Source organism: Protopterus annectens, chromosome 1.part2 (genome assembly GCF_019279795.1).
Source record: "Protopterus annectens isolate FY-2018-M chromosome 1.part2, PAN1.0, whole genome shotgun sequence".
Taxonomy (NCBI): domain Eukaryota; kingdom Metazoa; phylum Chordata; order Ceratodontiformes; family Protopteridae; genus Protopterus; species Protopterus annectens.
The window spans coordinates 631,678,212-631,698,606 of NC_056727.1; positions in this window are offsets into that span (position 1 = coordinate 631,678,212).

Below are 20,395 nucleotides of genomic sequence, written 5' to 3' on the forward strand. Positions count from 1 at the left end.
ACCAAATTCGCAGATGACTGCAAACTGGGTGCCATAATCGACTCTCCAGCCGACACAAGCATCCTTCAAAAGGGCCTCATAGAAACAGACAACTGGTGCCAGTGCCATGGCCTCAAGCTAAATGCCAAAAGTGTATAGTCATCCCTTTGGCAAAACAAAGTGCCCACAAATTACCACATAGGTGGAAATCCATTAAGTACAGAAGAAGTAATTAGGGACCTGGGGACCCAAGTTGATAGCAATCTCTCATTTGACAACCACGTGGCCAAAGTGGTTAGAAAACATTTTATATAGCCCACCTAATCATGAAGGGATTCACATCTAGATCAGGGAGGTCATCGTGCCTCTTTACTCATCCCTCATCAGGCCCATAATTGAGTACAATGCCCCTTTTGGGATGTACCTTACCAGACACCTGCAGCAACTGGAAAGACCCCAAAAGTACCTCACCAAGAGGATCAAAGGGCTCAAACAGATGCCATATGCTGCCCGGTTAAAGAAACTCCAGCTCTACTCAGTGGCATACCACCTGTTCAGAGGCGATCTGTGCCTGATGTATAAAGCCATGTCCAACCCGGAATTAATGGACATGCTGCACCTCAGAAAATCCAAATCCCATCGAGCCACGCTCCGAGAGACTTGAACCTCAGCACTGAAATAAATAGGACATGCTGGAGGGACAGATTCATAACCCAGAGGCTCCCTTCACTCTGGAATAAAATCCCAGTCCAGGTTAGGCAGAGTCCCTCATTGACTCTCTTCAAGAGGAATCTTGATGAGTGGATGGGAGATTGTACGTTTACCCCGGGTATCACTTCTGTGTCACTGTTAGATAGAGGCACAGTATACTAACCTCGAAAAAGGGCATAGCAAAATAAATTTAAAATGGGTGGCGAAAGCCAAACACATTCTGGCTAGGCTTATAAATGCCCTAGGCCAGATAGCCTAGTATGAACCTATGAACCTATGAACCTATGAGGAAGCCCAATATAATTATTTCCTTCCTTCAGTCTGTTTCAACACAATGAAAAGCATTTCTTGAAGAGTTAATAAAGTGATGCCAACATGACTGATATATTCATTTCACATTAACTCTTTCCTTTTGGCCTCAAACATACAGGTGATGTGCCTACCTGTCAAAATAGTGCCCACTTTATAAGTTTATAAGTTCATTGTACCACTGCTCAGGCCAACCTGGACTTTCAAGAACAATGACCCCCTTACATTAACATTCTGTTCCCACTTTCCACACCAGTCATCAAGATTCATCTTAAACAGTCTAGTACTCTTAGACCTTTTATACAATATTATTTTTTTATTGCATTCGCTTACCGGGGCAGTCCAACTGGTCAGAAAGCTACACTTTTTTTCAGAGGCAGTCTGAAAAGCAAAGCTCCAAAAAAAAAAAAAAAAAAAAAAAAAAAAAAAAGAATTTCAGCATTACATAAAGAACAGAATAAACAGAGGTATGCAAGTAATCAACAAATATACAACATTTAAGCAAAGTATCGTTAATTATTATCAGCAGCATAGATATCTGTATCAAAAGTAGTATGTAAAATTTCATCCTAATGTTTTCTATAAGCCAAGAGAAGTTTTTCTCCACTATATGTATAATTAAAATGAACAGTTAAAGTTTTCAGTCTTTTACTTTTCTCATTATAGTCTAAAGTTTTTACGGATGGGGTGTATTTGGTAAACATTTGCTAGCTCATTTCTAGTCTTTTCAAGTGACTTATTATAGAGATGCAAAGTATGGAATTGCATTCTGTTATTGGTCTGTTCAAAAGCCAGATCTTGTATTTCTTTAAGCTGATCACTTAATTCATCAGTCATCCTGGGAGCAATATGCTAAAATAATCCCGTATCTTCTACGTAACACCCACTTGGGTACCTGTTTAATGTTCAGGGACAAGTGTCAATGGCGAAGGAAGGAGAATCACAGCTATGAAGCACCGTCATGCCAAGATTGATAAATGATGAGTATTATATGGGCAGTGTAAACACTGAGATGTGCTATGGGAAGGTGAATACGTGCAAAACAAGCATGTAGGATGCTGAAAGAGCAGGAGTCTGCCTTTACAAATATGACACATAAAGAAGTTCAGATGTTACTGAGCAGCGTTTGGTTCACACAAAGGTACAGAGAATATTCTATTGATGAACTAGGGCAAATGCTCCACAGCACTGTGAGGCATGTAGGCAAATATTAGCCGCAGCTGCAGTTCTAGTGTATTGTAGGTCTTCTATATGTGGATAAATGCACACGCTGCCATTAAAATTTGAGTGTTAGCATTTGCAGTACAACTGACATTGGTTTCTGCAACAAGGTACACATACTGAACTAGCTAGAAAGAACACACTAAAACTTTTATTTAGAGCATAAATGTACATGCAATATTGTATGGTGTATTATAAACATGCAGTGGTGCTGAGACTTATAGCAGATGGTGATGTGGCAAAGTCTTCTGCAATGTTGGAATCTGTATGAAGATCTTACAGCCAGTACACACATAGGTTCATAGGTTCGTAGTTGTTTACTAGGCTAATGACCACAAGGGCCTTTTTAAGCCTAGTCATGCGTCCCAAATCTCTGATGAGTTCTAATACCTTTGATAAGTGTAAGCATGGGCCTGGGAGATGAACCATTTACAGGTTACCTGTTTGTATCATAGACATAGGTGCCAAACCAGGGATGAATTTCTGGTTTACCATCCAATTTCCCAAGTTGCACTTGAATTGGATTAGGGAGGAGCACTGCTTCACATGGATGGGGAGCCTGTTCCATAGATTGGGTAGTCTCTGGGATACATACCTATCTATTCAACAGGTCCTATTTATATCACAGGCAAGGTTTAAGTCTTTAGAACAGGTAATTCTGGTACTGTTTCTTTTGTGGATATGGAGGAGGTCCATCAGAGTGGAGTCTGACAATGCCCTGTATGCCAGGCATAGATCTCCCCTCAAAAACCTATAAGAGACAGAATACAGGGATAGGGCCATGGGGCAGTCTGCATAGAACATATTGCTTATGCCCTGTATTCCTTTAGTGAGAAACCTCTGTGGACATTCCAGTTGTTGGATATGCCTGGTAAGGTACATACCAAAGGGGGAATTGTGCTCAATGATAGGTCTGATGAATGCCAAATACAGTGGAGCAATCACTTCCTTGGACTTAGATAACATACCTTTGTTTTTAAGTTGTGCAACATAGAATGATGTCTTCACCACTGTAGACGCGTGATGATCAAAGGCTACATTACTATGTGTGTCCCTTAGCCCCTGACTACTGGGTCAGCTCTAAGGGGTGTGTTGTCAATATGATAGTTACCAGGGCTGGATGACTTCCCAAAGGATACAATTATGTATTTCTTGGCATTTAGTTTTAGTCCATGACTCTGGCACCAGTTGTTTGTCTGTGTCAGCCCTCCCTGGAGAACATTTGTGTCAGTGTGAGATTCAATGACAGCTCCTAATTTGCAATCATCTGCAGATTTAGTCAGGCAGAGACCACTGACATTGGCCTTGACTTCTGAGAAGTAAATACCAGAAAGGAGCGGTACAAGGACTGATCCCTGAGGGACTCCACTTGTGACTGGCCTCTTTGTAGAGGTGGACTTCTCAATTCTAACTTCCTGGCTCCTATCTGTGAGTCAGTTAGCTATCCACTGTGTGACATACGGGTTTGCACCTAACCTCTTGAGTTTGTCAACAATGCCCGAGTGGGGTATTATGTCAAATGCCTTGGCTAGGTCAAGATAGGCAGTGTAAATGATTTTGCCATCATCCATTGTTTTGGTGATCTTCTTAAAGAAGTCCATCAGGCTGAGTAGGCATGATATGCCCTTTACGAAACCAAACTGGGTTGGGTCCAGTGTCTGGAGGTTTATTATATCTCTCGTGATCATCTCCATGATAATTCTTTCCATGGCTTTACATGTAAGACTAGTGAGACTTATGGGTCTGTAGTTTCCAGGGTCTGTAAATGGCCCACCTTTGTGCAGACGGATGACTGTTGCCTTTCTTCATTCATGAGGCATGAAGCCTGTTTGGAGGCTACAGTTAAGTAGTAATTCCAGAGGCCTTGATAGGTCATGTTTCATGCTATTTAGAAGGCATCCTAAGATATTGTCTGGGCTCATTGATGCAGTATTCCTGGTCTTAGAGAGAGCATTAAGGACCTGTTCCCTAGTGATAGTAGGGTGAGTTATATTTGATGATATTTCCTGAGGGAACAGATTATCATATATGACAGTAATCATAATATTTTCTTGAGGAGATAGACATTTGGCAGAGGTTTTTGGATGACTGCTGGATGATGTGGAAATTGGATGTTATATATCTACAGGAATTTGTCCAGTATTGGAATGAAAATAAATGGGCATAAGGTTTACAGTTAATTATGATGTGACATCTGTTTCTTTTCTGGATATAACCATACATAAACAACTTGATGGTACCTTATCCAGTTTATTATACAGGAAACCCCATCATTCAAATACATTACTACTTGCCTCAGTTGTCATCCTAAACACAATGGGCAGGATTCACGAAGCCTCCGTGTAAGAGTTATAACTCTTACACGGAGGCTGCAGTTAAATGGAGTGATGTCAGCATGCTCTGCATATTCATGAGAGCATGCTGAATCACACCTAAGGCTAACACGGTCCATGGAAGACAGTAGGGGGTGTGTCCGTAGGCCGAGCCCTGCAAGCAGACACGCCCCCAGAAGAGTAAAATTACCCAAAGTAAACACCCACGACAGAGGCCATGGAAATGTGAATAAACACAACACAACACATGCCCCCACAGACTATGAACATAAAATATATAAATGAACATGTTATATATTTTTTTTTAATCGTAAAGATGTTTGCCCGTGAGTGCGCTCGCTTGCGCGGGCGTGCCCATAGCTTAGCTACAGTTAGCAGTCAGTGGAAAAGGATATAAGAACTAAATAAGCAAAGTAAGCCAAGAAGCAATAGCGTAGCGGTAGAGACGTCGGCTGAAGAGCAGGCATTCATAGCTTGAGCCCCCACAACACCAATTTTTATTTCTAGTAAAATAAGCATGAAACAAGTCCCTGACAAACATGTACACATATAAAATCATAGTTCATGTATAATGTAATGAAATAGTCCATTTATTTTGAAGAAATGTGAGATAACAAAATAATAAAAGATGCCAGATGTGCCTATAGCTGAGCTACAGTTTAACAAGGTGAGTGCATCTGCCCGTAGGTGAGCAGTGGTTTAACAGGTGCAAAATGAGTGCCCGTAGGTGAGCAGTGGTTTAACAGGTGCAAAATGAGTGCCCATAGGTGAGCAGTGGTTTAACACGCTGAAACTGTGTGCCCCTAGCTGAGCTGAGCGTAATATGCATGCTGATAGCCAAATGAGGCGTAAACCAGCGTACCCCGTTTGCGCGGAGCTGCGCACCGCGCCAACAAGCTAACCGACAGGCAACATTGAGCAAGCCGTATCAAAACTGCCTTTACACAGACACACCCCTCAGCCTGTCTAGACAGTCATAAAAAATAAAAAGCAGTGGCCAGGTTCGAACCCAGGATACTATACACCCTAGTCAAGGGTACTGAACCACTAAGCCATGACAGCAGTACCTATAAATGCAGTAATAGCAAATATATAGGAATGAATACAAAGTGGAGCATGACAAAGCAGGTTTTGTGAAGTTGATACAATTCCAAAATGGCCAATCACAGATATGTGTGGGAAAAACGGCCTATATAAGCCCCATAGGCGGGAATACACAGCATAAACGATTGTAGAACTGACTTGCAGCCAGAATGACAGGAGTAGGTGAGGGTAGTTGCTTTCGAGCACAGAGGTGGGGCATTGAGGAGTCCAGATACATGGTCTGGCTCCTAGTCCACAATCATGAGGCCCAACTCATGCAGGGCCAGGTCCTGTGGGGAGCATATAGGGCTGAGGCGTGGGACCAGTTGGCTCATGATCTCACCAGTGCCACAGGGATTCCAAGGACTGGTGAGCAGGTTCGTCACCACCATGCGGACCTGAAGAGATGCAAGCAGGACCAATTGAACCTTTGGATCCAGGAGGCCCGGCAAATGCCCAACGCCCCACTACTGAGTAAGTTACATGTAATTATGTATGTAATAAATGAAACTAGCTGATATTATGGAGATGTGTATTCCAATATTACTTCATTTATATTACAGCTGCAGGTGTCCGTTCGCAGAGCCTATGGCGATAGGCTGGTGCGGTTGCACCACCAGGCAGGTCAGTAATCCTCTCCCAGTAACTGTAAAGAAATATAAAAGTATGACAGTTAGCAAAAGAGTGCAGTGTAGTCACTAAGTAATAGAATGTGCAAGTAACAAGTGTAAGAGTGTTTGCAAGTATTGCTTGATTACAAAAGTGTGTTGCAGTCTGTAATCCAAACAGAAAAATGAAAATGTCTGAAATAAAGTCTGAAATAAAGATGCCCCACCTGTAATATAAAAGTACACAACCTGCAGCAGGCTGAAAAGTACAGCTGCACAAGATGAGCAAATCACATGTGTGAAATATACCCCTGTTGAAATACTGAAACATGACAGAAGTGAGACTGCTGGAAAGGATTGTAATAACTACAGGTAAAACATGTCAATAATGCCTAGAAGTAAGTACAATCCTGAATAGTAAAATGAAAACAAGTGAGAGAGTGTGAGAAAGTGCCATGAATCCAGCAATAAAGTAGTAATAACCCTTGAATAAAGTATACTGCAGTCAGTACAGAATGAAATGCATGTGAGAAGCAAAACCAAACAGCGAAATCTGTTCAAAGTGTTGCTGCAGCTGGAATGTGTATCCCAAAATCTGGATATGTTGCTCTCAGTCTGCAATATGCAGATTGTATGATTGTCTGATATACCAAACATCCACAGTTGTCTATAGCTAGATAAAGCAAATGTAGCAGGATGATGTAGCTGAACAAAGCTAGATATGAATGTGTATGAAGAACAATAAAATGTGTATTGATGTAGCAGTAACAGTTCTATCACCAAGTTGAAGTAGTTATCATATAGGAAACTGTAGTTAGAACAGTAGTGTGTATATATGTGCAGCTATAAGAAATGTACAGCATATGTATTGGTATTCGAAGGTGTTAATATTATTTTCTTCACCCCACCCTATAACCACATATAACCCATTCCACGTGAAAATGGTATGTGCAATCACAATTAACACCCCTGGACATTTGTCTTGTTGGGTCATAAATATTTGCATGTCTGTTGATGCATCTGCCCTGTTCATACATCCAAACCTGATGGCCTGTTGCCATCAATCAACCCTGCATGTTGTTGGACTGTGTATTGCTGTTCAAATTATGCATGTGTTATGCTCGCTGTTCAATGGTGTGAATATCTGGGTGTTTGGTTAATGGGAATACTAATGCATGCTGTTACAACTAATTGTGAATGGTATTATATGTCACTAACCCAAACTGTCATGACATAATGCAAAACATAGAACGACAAGGAAGGCGGGTTCCAGCGGACCCACCTCTCCCACCTCAGCTGGCGAGTGCACCTGGCACTAGTTCCCAGTCTGGACCCTCCTCTGGTGGCCCTGTGCCACCTGCGGGTGGAAGCGCTGCAGGGGATGGGGCTCATCCCCCCTCTGCAAGTGTGGCCGGAGGAGAACCACCACTCACCCTCCGTAGCGTCCGGACTGTGGTGCGTAGGGAGATCCAGGACTCTGTTCTTGGGTCCCTACGCCAGCTTGAGGCACAGGTGGCACAACTTACGGGCATGCCTGTTGCCCGGCCTACACAGCCCCCAGCACAGCCCCGTCCTGGGCAGTGAAGGAACAGTGGCAACTGCCTATGGGTGGGGATATCAGTTCCATTGTTGCCATCTGTGGGCTCATGGGCTCTGGATATCCAAACCTCCGTCCCCATCAATTGTGGAACCCCCCCACACATGTCATACACCGCCCCTGTATGCTTCTTGTTTGTCTTGTCTGTTGACCTACCCAACCTACCTCCCCAGCTATACCAACTTCCTTCACCTGACATACCACTCTCACCTGAAAAAAAAAAAAAAAAAAAAAGGGCACTCTGTACCCACAAAAAAATTACGCCCCATACATAGCTGCCCATTCCACACACATGTCTGCTGGACATGGAAACTATCAATTACAATTGGCTGTACAACAAGTATTATTGTTGTCCTGACACCTCTCTCAGAGGTGGAAGGTTTCAAATGTCACACCAAATTACATACATACGCACAGCTGTTGCTGATGAAGAAATGGGCTGCTATGGACCTTACCTACATCCCTCTTGCAAATCCCAAGCTTCTTTCCCTACTGTCTTACCCTCTTTGTGACCCCATTTTCACCACTTTCCTGTCTCCCCATTTTCATTTCTTTCAAAGAAAAAAGCGCGGGTGTGCGCCAGAGTAAGCACTGTTAAGCGGTTGTAAGCGGGTGTGCGTGTGTGTGCGCAGAGCTAAACGCCAGTGTGCCTGCGTGAGCTCCGCGCAAACCAGCGCTAACCCGGTTACAACTGCTTAAAAGTGCCTTAGTCACTCTGATTGACAGGTCCTGTAGTCAGTTCAAAAGCAAAATAAAATCCCACTATCAGTCCCGAACCCAGGACCTTGGAAACAGTAGTCTGTATGACCTACCACTAAGCCATGACTCTTATAAAAGAACATTGTGCTAAACTAAATATATCATGTAATAGTAGGAATGAATGTAAAGGGAATATAGAATGTGTAGTACACAAAGCATGTCATTTAGAATTACTGTCAAAACTACTGGATTTCCATAATAGTAGTGTGTGAACAGAAACAGCCATGCTAGTTGGTAGCTAGTAGGTAATAATATCAGTTAATGTACATATATAAATGTATGTATATTTATATATATATATATATATATATATATATATATATATATATATATATATATATATATATATAGTTGTAGGTGTCATTGTGCATACACACTTACTACAGGGAACAGGAGAGAGGAATGGAGAAATGTGAATCTACTACACAGCCTGAATAATGAGAGAGATACTAACCTTTACACTCACAGAACAGTGTCCACAGCATACCAGCATGGTCCCCACCCTTACAATCTGAAAGGGCAACGCCTATCTCACATACCCTTTTATAGCACTGTCCTGAAATCACAGTGAGAACTGCAATCAGTACACAACTGGCTGCATGCAATTAGCAAATGCTGGCTTACAATTGGTGTAGAGGCCATCACATGGACCTATGCAGATACCTACAAAAGCATCCTGTACTAACACTCCACACATGCAATACGTTCATTGCACTGTCTGGAAGCAGACAGAGGGAGAGAGACAGACAGAGACAGAGACAGAGAGTGAGAGAAAAAAAAATACACACGCTACACTCTGAGTCTAAGCTGTCAGCAGTGACAGTAGCAAGCCATGCCAGCAGCAGCAGGAAGCAGAAGTAGTGGTAACGCAACCAGCTGTGACAAACACAGGTAATGTAAAGTAGCAGGTTAATAGTCTGCATACTGTGAACCCTCCAAATGTGTCATAGGTCTGTATCTATAGGTATGTCCATGTGATATGTTGTGTGTACGTAGTTCCACCAAAAGGGGATGACTATACATTACATGTCAGTCAGTGTTAGGCCATGATTCTGGCAGCAGTAGTCTGTGTGTTGCCCTCATCAATGGCTGTAGTGACTGTTTTGAAAGGTCAGCCAGGTTCAAAAGGCAGGATCAGCCCATCACAAAGACAAACTGGCCGGGAACAAGTGTCTGCAGGTACCCAATATCGCTGTATATGCGTCCCATACTGAATAATTCCATAGCTTAGCAGACCAGGCCGGTTATGCTTATGATGTGGTAGTTCCCAGGGTCAGTAGAGGTGCCTCCTTAGTGGTGTGGGACCACTGTTGCTGTATGCCAGTGTCCAGGTACATATCCTGTAGTACGGCCGAGGGTAAATATCAGTCTTATATGCGGTTGTATGTCCTCTTGGAGTGCACGTAGCACACATCCAGGGATACCATCAGGTCACAGTGATGCTGTGTGTTCTGCTTTGCTGAGGGCGGTCCTCACCTGGACATGCGAGATGATAGGGAAGTTACATTCAGCTGCGATAAGTATTTCAACCTGTGGGGGAGAAGGAGGGGGGATACATGCACCAAACCTGTCTGCAAGAATGTTGCCAATATCTGTGTGTTCGGTGAATGTTAAGTAGGTGTGTATTAACTCAGAGCATATCTGAGGCATTTGGTCCATATGTGTAACATAACTGAAGAAGGCCTTGTGGTTATCTATAGTGTTTGTGGCCATTTCCCTCCCAGAGTAGGCCGTGGCCGTTGTTTTGAGAGACCGTAGCGTATTACCAGTGCTGACCACAGATGCCTTCCCTTAATGTGAATCTGCTCTGTCCTGCAGTAGCCTCCTGCTATTGTTATACAATCTGCCTCTGGCTGGGGTCCACCGGACAGGATGCCTAACCTTTGTGCATAGGGTCTGGGTTAGAAATGTGTGTGCAAGTTCCATGCAATCTGTGGGATGTCCGTGGTAAGCATTTGCAAAGGGGTCAGCAGTGTGGGTTGTGGCTTCCACTGGCCCAGTGGGCTGCATGGATACCATCTCAGTCCTAACAAGTGAATAACTGTCTAATCACATACATATCAAAGTAGTCTACTGTGCTGGTGGTGGTGGTGGGATATGTATATCCAGGCTGAGTAACTTGTGTCCACATCACACTAGTGGATGGCGTTCCACATACAGTACCTTGGTATGATCCCCCAGAGTGAGGTTGTGCATTGGACCTGTTGCAGTGTGCTGACCGATGGGGCATGCTACTATGTTGTATGGAATGTGGCAGGTATTGTTGCACAGGTGTTGGCTGAGCACTGATATCTGGCCATGTACTTGTGTATCCACCACGAGACACACACATGCAACATATGGGAGTAGTAGTATATCACTACACTTGAGTATCATGTATAGTATGTGCGCCATATATTGCTGACATAGTCTGCTGATATCCTGTTTGTGTTCTCTTTCAGGGAGATGGTGCATCAGCGTAATCCCGCCTACTCTGCAGCGGAAGATGAGGAGATACACCAGAGCCTGGTGCGGGAGTATGACATACTGTTTTCCCGCACCAGCCAGAATCAGCAGGAGAGGGCTGCACTGTGGCAAGACCTTGTCCGTAGGGTAAATGACATTGGCACGCATAATAGGACATATGAGCAGGTACGACATCACTGCAGTGATTTAATCAGAAATGTCCATCAGCGTCGTCGGATATCCACAGGCAACAGGTTGCCACAGGAGGTGGGGTGGCCACACATCCCCCCTCACCAGACTGGAGGGGCTACTCCTAAATGTTGTGGCTCCAGCCCCAGAACAGCAACAGCAATACACCTGCATCATGATGGAGGCTGGATCCACACAGCAGCACGACATGGAGCATGCAGGTAATATGCCATATGTACACTTGACTGTTCTGTACACTGTTAGTTTATGCATGTGTAAAGTGTGTCCGTGGTATGTAGCTGTCAACATAGTATGTAATTGTGCATGTGTGATATTGGCAATATCAGCAGCTGACGTGTGAAAGGCAACTGGTGTACTACTGCACTGTATCATATGCAGTATCAATGGCACAGTTGTGCCCACTGACATTAATCTCCTCATTTCTGCAGGTCCCTCTGGGGTTACAGCAAGGCAGGCCATCCATGCTGGTAAGTGTGTTTAACAATACCTATAATAGTCCTGATAGTGCTAGTAATACTAGTGTAACTCAGTAGTGCTCTGTGTGTATACTGCGAGGTGTGCATGTGTGCATGTGTGCAGGTGTGCCTGTGTCCACGTGTGCATGTGTGCATGTGTGCATGTGTGCCTGTGTCCACGTGTGCATGTGTGCATGTGTGCCTGTGTCCATGTGTGCATGTGTCCACGTGTGCATGTGTGCATGTGTCCACGTGTCCACGTGTGCATGTGTGCATGTGTGCATGTGTGCATGCGTGCATGTGTCCACGTGTGCATGTGTGCATGTGTGCCTGTGTGCATGTGTGCATGTGTGCATGTGTCCACGTGTGCATGTGTGCATGTGTGCCTGTGTCCATGTGTCCATGTGTGCATGTGTGCATAAGTGCATCCCTGGTAACATTGTGCGGACACTGTAAACTGTGTTTCCTGTCTTCCTCCCACAGGTTCTGGTGCTGCTCTGGTGTCCTGCAGCAGGGAACCTGAATCTGGTGCCACAGGTACTGGTAATGATGATATCTGTGTAATGGTACAGGAAGGTGTGTCAGGGTCCACCATTGGTCAGCCAATTGACAGTACACAGCTGTCAACCCCATCATTGCGCACAGTCATCCTGCCAGTACATCCTTTGTCACCATTGTCCCTAGGTGATGGATAGGATACAGTGGGCATTGACCAGGGTAATGTGGTATCTGTGGCACATGCTTCCCCACACAGCAGCCATGGGCATGGTCCTGCGATGGTACCACACAGACAGTTGCCCATGGGTTCTCATGGGAGCATCCGTGGGCGTACTGCCTCTGGCAGACGTGCCCAAAGAGGTCTGTCAACCTCAGCTATGTTTCGGGCTGTCATGCAGGCACAGTCGCGTATGGAAAGGTACACCAGACAGGGTCTGAGGGAGCTGAGAGCATGCCGCACAGCCATGACTGACAGTATGCATGACATCGCGGATGCTATCCGTAATTTCACCGATGTCATAGACAGACATTGTGGGGACATATTACAGCAGTTCCACAACCAAATGTCCATGAGCCAGGGCAGTGGTGGGTGGTTGCGGCATCGACGTGGCCATATGCCAGCAACAGCAGCAGCTGGCAGTCGGCACAGACAACAACAGGCCTGCGCACGCCCCCATAGTGCCAGCAGCAGCCCCAGCAATGCTGGGTCTGTGCTGTCATCGGAACGCCCCAGGAGACCACGTGCACGTGGCTCTGGACAGTCCCAATAGGGACCTGTGTCCAGTCAACACACTCCCGCTTCTGATGACAGTACCCAGTCTGGCTTAGTACTGGATACGGTCCGTAGCACCCCTGCCAGGCACAGGTACCATGTCTGTGCCCACAGACACTGATCTGTATGACCTGCCAGGTGCAGTCTGTGGCTGTCCACAAACCCCTGTATATGGCAGCCATGAGGTGGAACTGTGTGCGTGCATACACACATGCGAAATGTTAACACCTAGGGCTACCACATACATGCACACACTGCACCAACAGTGCCCCACCCTGTACTGCTGCCCTCACCAACACACATACACACACATGTCAATTGGTGGTATCAGTGGCAGACTCAGGCATACCTAATTCACACCCTGTGCATATGATGACACTGTGCCACCTCCTGCAATCTCCAACATCATTGCGGGAACAGGTAAACACGTTGCTGATGCACAGGGTGACTACATAGAAGTGTATTAGTAGTATCATGTTGGTAACAGTACAGTGTGCTGTTATGACTGTGTGTATATCCCAGCATGCCTGATGCAGTAACCGTATGACTGTCCTGAATTGTTATCTGCACCCATAGTACGTACCAAAGTGTAACAGCTGCACATTATTGCATGCCAGTGGTAAGGATGTCAACAGATAGCCACATACATGGGTAGCACAGTGGGGAAGCTAATGCAAGTAGTGATATGCAATGATGGACATGTACAGTAATGGTGTCAAGTTGCCCACAATGACTATGCAATGTGGATGTTTGCGCATGTTGATATGTGTGCAGTACCAATGTAATCCAAATCACAATTAACTATGACATAATATCATTTCTACCATGGGCATCTGCGCTGTGCATTCCTGTGTACATGTTGATAGTGCCTACATATTTGCACTGTTACCTACTGTTAGTGTTACCCCTTCTTTGTTGTACAATGAACTACTTCCAGCCCTGCTTACTGTAGCTTTGTTTGCATGCATGTTCGCTTGGGGTTCCCTGGAACACTGCTTCCACCTGCAATGCAGAGTTACAGTGCTTCTGTGGACTCCTAGTGACATCTGCATAGCGTCACGATATATGTCAAGTTTACACATGACAGAACGTCACTGTCCGTCCTGTTCGCATGTACGTTGCCTGTGACACATTGCACATGTCTTACCTGGCATTTACCCACGTGTGCAGTCATATATGCCAGTGCTATGAAACAGTAGCAGTACACCCACACATACACACCTTCAGCATGTTGTTCCCCATTGGCCCTATGTGTTGGTACTCACCATGGCAATCACACTACTAGGGTAGCATGTGCAAAGGTAACCTGTGAATCACCTCTATGGTCCAGTTGTGGTTTATGTGAGTCATGTGGCAATGTCACAGCTGCCACATGTATGCAGTCAACCATCACCCTTGGCCAGGAACGTACAACACATGTGTGGGATGCCACCACATAGCCAATCTGGGGACTGAGCTCTCTGAACCCAGTAATGCCATACCCTGTCAGGTGGCATGTCATACTACAGTGACTACAATACCAGTCAGACATAGACACACACTGACAGCAAGCTGAACACACTGGGGCATACGTGGGGACTCTGAATAGCATCCTGCCTAAGCATCACACACCTCTGCAGCTGGCACACAGGCATATGTTATGTCGGAACAGAGCACATGCCACACATGGCACACACATCCCATGTGCCACACACTCACAGCCTGTAGGGCTACACAACACACCTGCTACAGATGCGTCATGTACCTGTCTTGAGCACTGCAGTGGGGTCCCGCTCAACAGGCTGTATATGGTGAAGGTCACAGTGATATGCCTCAGGGGCACTATGGTCCACCACAAAACACATGCATACAGGTCAGTCAGAGGCATGGACACATATGACTCAATCATTGACCATGCCACTATGGATGACCTGGGACATACCTCCCTGGACTACATGATAGGGAACATAGAAGGGATCTCTCAGCATGTGGCACGGGCCAGTATGAGCCTGATCTTGGTTGCCATCATACCCTCACCAGGTATGCTACCACTATATGTAGGAAGGGTGTTGTATGTCTACATTCTGCTCAGTCTCCAATGTCATTCATAGGGTATCCGCTGGCTGTCAATGTGTGCTTACATGCTAGGGAAGCCACAATGATGTGCAAGGGGCAGCTTGCACGTGACACCCATGGCCCAATGTATATTGGTGAAGCTCCTTGATACACACATACTGCCTTATGCTGCAGGACACGGATTACATAGCCACCTCCGCTGGTATCACACAGGTTAGGACACTAACAGTGCTGCTACACAACACCAACAGTGTACACCACAAGATGCATGCACTGGACACTGTCCTCAGCACAGTGAACTGCAATGTCTGTGCAGTACCAGAGTCCTGATTCATGGCTCACAGGTGCAACCCATCACTGCCAGGGCATGCCTCACACCATGCCTGCCGTCCCCTACACATGTAACACACATGGACAGGGGGGTGGTATCCCAAGGCACCACAGATACACACACCTCCAGGTTGTTGGCACAGCACAAAGCATCAGGGCCTATTCATGTGCAGCTAACAGTGTGTTGGACTGCCGTCTGGTTCATAGCCTGGCACACACAACCCTCCCATACACAGGAAAACCACATATCCTCCATAACAACACTGGCAATATGACAGTCTCAAGAACTGTCTTTATATGGCTGGACTGCATCCAGCCAAACATTGTGCGTGAGCATTACTGTAGCTACAACACACTACTTGAAGGGTTCCCAGCATGTGGTCACTGAATTGCAGTGGAATGACATGTTACCACTCCCACAACAGGTGGGAACATGCAGCACCTGTACATCGACTACATGTAGACTATATGGCCCAGACCAGATGTGTATCCCCTTCTGTAGGTATTTTACCATATACACCCACACTGTATAGACACATACCGTAGTGCCCCTGCACAGTAAGACACAGTCATATTGTTATGCATTGCAAATACCATTTATCCACTCGAGGCATGTGTCAGACATGGTAACTACTGCAGGTCACAGGTATTTATGTGTATGTGTCACACACATACATCATGTGTGCAATGCCATTGCTGGTTTAGGCAATGGCATGCATTGTTATGCACAAAGACCCACACAAGGTCATAATGTGTGACACAACCACACGTGGCAGTTGTGGGTTACCAAAACATACCTATCTGTACTCTGACAATGGTAATAGACCCAGTAGCAGAGCGCACTATTGGCATTACTGGCCAACTAGCCCTGTTTGGCTGTGCTGATAGTGTGGTGACATCCCCTGTGTTTACTGGGGGAATATGCAACATCTGGTGTATTGTAGTATTTGCCAAAAGGATCTGTTCTCTCACACTTGCATTTACACACACCCTACTACCCCCACACACACATGCACACTTGCCATTTGCAGGATTCATACCCCTACCTAACTAAGTCACGACATGTGAGAGAAATACATTAGCGAAGCACACTATTCGGATTACTACATGGTTCCTCTTCTCTGGCTGTACTTATAGGGTGCTGACATCATCAGTGTTTTGAAAGAGTAATGTGCATCAGGTAGTGTGATCGCCTGATTGCCAAAACTAACATGTTTTTCATACAGAATTGCACACACACAAACTCCCCACATCCAAACACACACACACTTGCCACTGACAGGTTTCAAACCCCTACCTAACTATGTTATGGCACTTGAAAGTGATGCTGTAGCAGATTGCGTTATTCGGATTATTGGTAGATGTCTCTTCTCCAGCTGTATGTATAGGGTGCTGACATCATCACTGTTTGGAAAGGGTAATATGCATCATGTAGTGTGATCTCCTGATTGCAAAAAAGCACATGTTTTTCATACAGGATTGCACACACACAAAGTCCCCACATCCAAACACACACACATGCCATTTGCAGGTTTCAAACTCCTACCTAACTATGTTATGACACTCGTGACAGACGCATTAGCAGAGCGCGCTATTCGAACTACTGGGAGGTTTCCCTTCTCCTGCTTTACTTATAGGGTGCTGACATCATCTGTGCTGAGATATGAATGTGCATCCTGTAGAGTGCTTTCACAGTTGCCAAAAGGGACATCTCCCTCACACAGACTTGCACACACACTAACCCCCCTCCACACACACTGGGTAGTTGCAGGATTCAAACCCCTACCTAACTACGTTATGACACTCGAGAGGGACGCATTAGCAGAACACGCTATTCGCATTACTGGGAGGTTTCCCTTCTCCTGCTGTACTTATAGGGTGCTGACATCATCAGTGTTTAGAAAGGGGAATGTGCATCCTGTAGTGTGTTCTCCTAGTTGCCAGAAGGGATATTTCTTTCATACAGACTTGCACACACACTAACCCCCTCCACACACACTGAGCATTTGCAGGATTCAAACCCCTACCTAACTATGTTATGACACTCGAGATGGACGCATTAGCGGAGCGCGCTATTCGCATTACTGGGAGGTTTCTTTTCTCCTGCTGTACTTATAGGGTGCTGACATCATCAGTGTTTAGAAAGGGGAATGTGCATCCTGTAGTGTGTTTTCCCAGTTGCCAAAAGGGACATTTCCCTCACACACACAAACCCCACTCACACACACTGAGCATTTGCAGGATTCAAACCCCTACCTAACTATATTATGACACTTGAGAGAGACGCATTAGCAGAGCGCACTATCCGAATTACTGGGCATCTGTTCTGCACCTGCAGTATTTATAGGGTGCTGACATCTTTATTTCTACAGAGGTATGTACATGTAGTACTACCTGTCAGGTGGGGGATAGCATATATATGCATTTGCAGCCACCTACGTCAGGGTCAGATATGCACATCGCACTGGCAGGTTATGTTCTATACCATGCTTTGTGACCACAGGACCTGTAACACACAGCACAACCAGTCCAGAACACCACACCCACATCCAGGACACACACTTAGCTTCCCTGGGAACAGTGCCAGGATATGCATGTGTTCACATACACCATTCCAGTTGTTAACATCAGGTACAGGCATATTGTGTGTGAGAACTACTCAGGCCTCTACCACTTTACCCTACAGCCACTACAATTTGTGGGTCCATGTGCTATGGCAGAACCACACACCACAGCCACATGGGGGAATACATATTGCATCTGTCCATCTGCAACATGGGTACTCACTGTTCCACACCAGAGGCAGACCACCATTGTTGATATCTGACCATACCCACCTTTCCCTGGACATCCATATCCCATCTCCACCCCCAGGCAAGGTTGTCACTGCACACAAACTGTATTTAGCACAAGCAGACTCTGCACTTGTGAAGACTGGGGTGGACGACTTCAGAGGACCCATGCTGGGGGACTATACTGGCCACTCAGCATAATCCTTGACAATAGCATTCTATGAGCATGTGTATGGTTTGCATTGATCATGCTATCCCACATATACCCATGACTGCTCCACAACAAGACACCTGTCAGGTGTACACCAGCCATATATGAGCTGTACAACAGACAGAGTGAGCTAATACATTGCAGAGCTGTAGCCCACAGAGGGAGGACATCTGTGAACAGTTCCGGCATGGCACTTCATTCACACATAATCATCACAACACAGTGTTGACAGTGGAATTGTCCAGAGAATGCAGATAGGGCTCCCCTCAGTCTGTTATTGACGGCCACTTACTGTTAGAGATCCTCAGCAACCCTCTTCCAGCACACACCGACAACATGGCTTGACAGAGGCACAGCTCACTAGCCTCACACGTTGCCTTATGTGACCTACTTTACAGTGGCACAGTAGCCTACTGTACTGGGGATGCAGATGCCAAGCACACTCTGGCTGAGCTGTCATTCCCTAGGGCAACAAGCCTAGTATTGACCTCTACACCCATATGTTCAATTGTCAGATGCACAATATTTGTTGTGCTGTTCTACTGTTTGCAGGTCTTTATTGCCATAGCATTCCCTGTTCCTATGACCAACTTGTGTATCTGTGGAAGATGTTTGCATATGACGGCGATCCACTATATCACTTATGTCTCTGTAGTCATTTACTGTGTGCACTGGGCAGATTGCTGTGTTGTGGCTGGTTCCTGGAATGACACGTACAAATACCAGATATGTGTGGCCAACTGCTAAACGGAGATATGGCCTAAGTGTGTGAGCATGCCCAGTTCAGCCTTTCCATAGCATGTTGTCTGACATATGCCTCATTTATCAAAGTGTGCGAGCATGCCCAGTGTGAGCTTTCCATATGTTGCACTCTGAAGTCCACCACATATTTGGGTGTGTGTGAACTTCAACAATATCTCACGTTTATGGTTGTGTGTTAGTGTCATGGTGTGTACTAACTGGCCAACTGCTTCGTGTCTGCCACAACAGGGATTATACTGTGCCTGCAGGGATTGCATGGGATACTTTGCAGACAGTTGTCAACATACTTTCATAATGACCTAACACTGTAGTACCGTATAGTGTATTGGTTCAGTACTTTCACTGTGGTGGACAGTATCCTGGGCTTTAGTCCTATCACTGCTTGACATCTTCATAGTGAGCACAACAGACTGTGTAGGGGCCAGTTGTGCACATATGACCATGTTGCATTATGTTCAGATATGGACTACCTACACCAGGCTCGTCCAACATTGGTAGTGTATTCCACAACATGGGTGGACATTGGCAAACACTAGCGATGTTCCCTAGGCCATTTCTGATGCTAGTCACAGGGTGTGTTTGTCCTCGACACACATTGTAACTGGAGTTTGCCATGACATATGTCATGGTTAGTATACTGTGCCTCCGTCTACCTCTGACATAACAGTGATACCCAGGGTTAGCCTACCATCTCCCATCCACTCATCAGGATTCCTCTTGAGGGGTGTCAATAGGTGACTCTCTGGCTGACCTGTACCAGGAGTTTACTGAAGAGTGGGGTGCCTTCTGTGTTATGGATCATTCTGTACAGCTTGTCCTATGTATGTCAGTGCTGGGGTTCAGGTCTCTCATGTGCATAGCTCACTGCCATTCAGATTGTACAAGGTGCAGCATGTTCATTGATTCCAGGTTGGACATGGCTTCATACATCAGGCACAGCTTGCCTGTAGCTGGGCAGTATGGCAGTGTGTGGGGCTGCAGTTTGTTTACTCAGGCAACACATGGCATCTGTTCATGCTCTTTGCTACTCCTGGTGGGGTACTGTTGTGGACTTTACAGTTGATGGAGGTGCCTGCTGAGGTATATCCCACAGGGGCTATTGTAGTCAATTGTGACGCTGATGAAGGATGACTGCAGAGCCACAGTGACCTCCCCTTATCTACATCTGCCAACCTTCATGTTTGGGTGGGTATATAGTATGTTTCTGCGAACACTACAGCCACATGTTTGTCCAGTGCAGGATATCTATCACCTTTTGTCCCCAG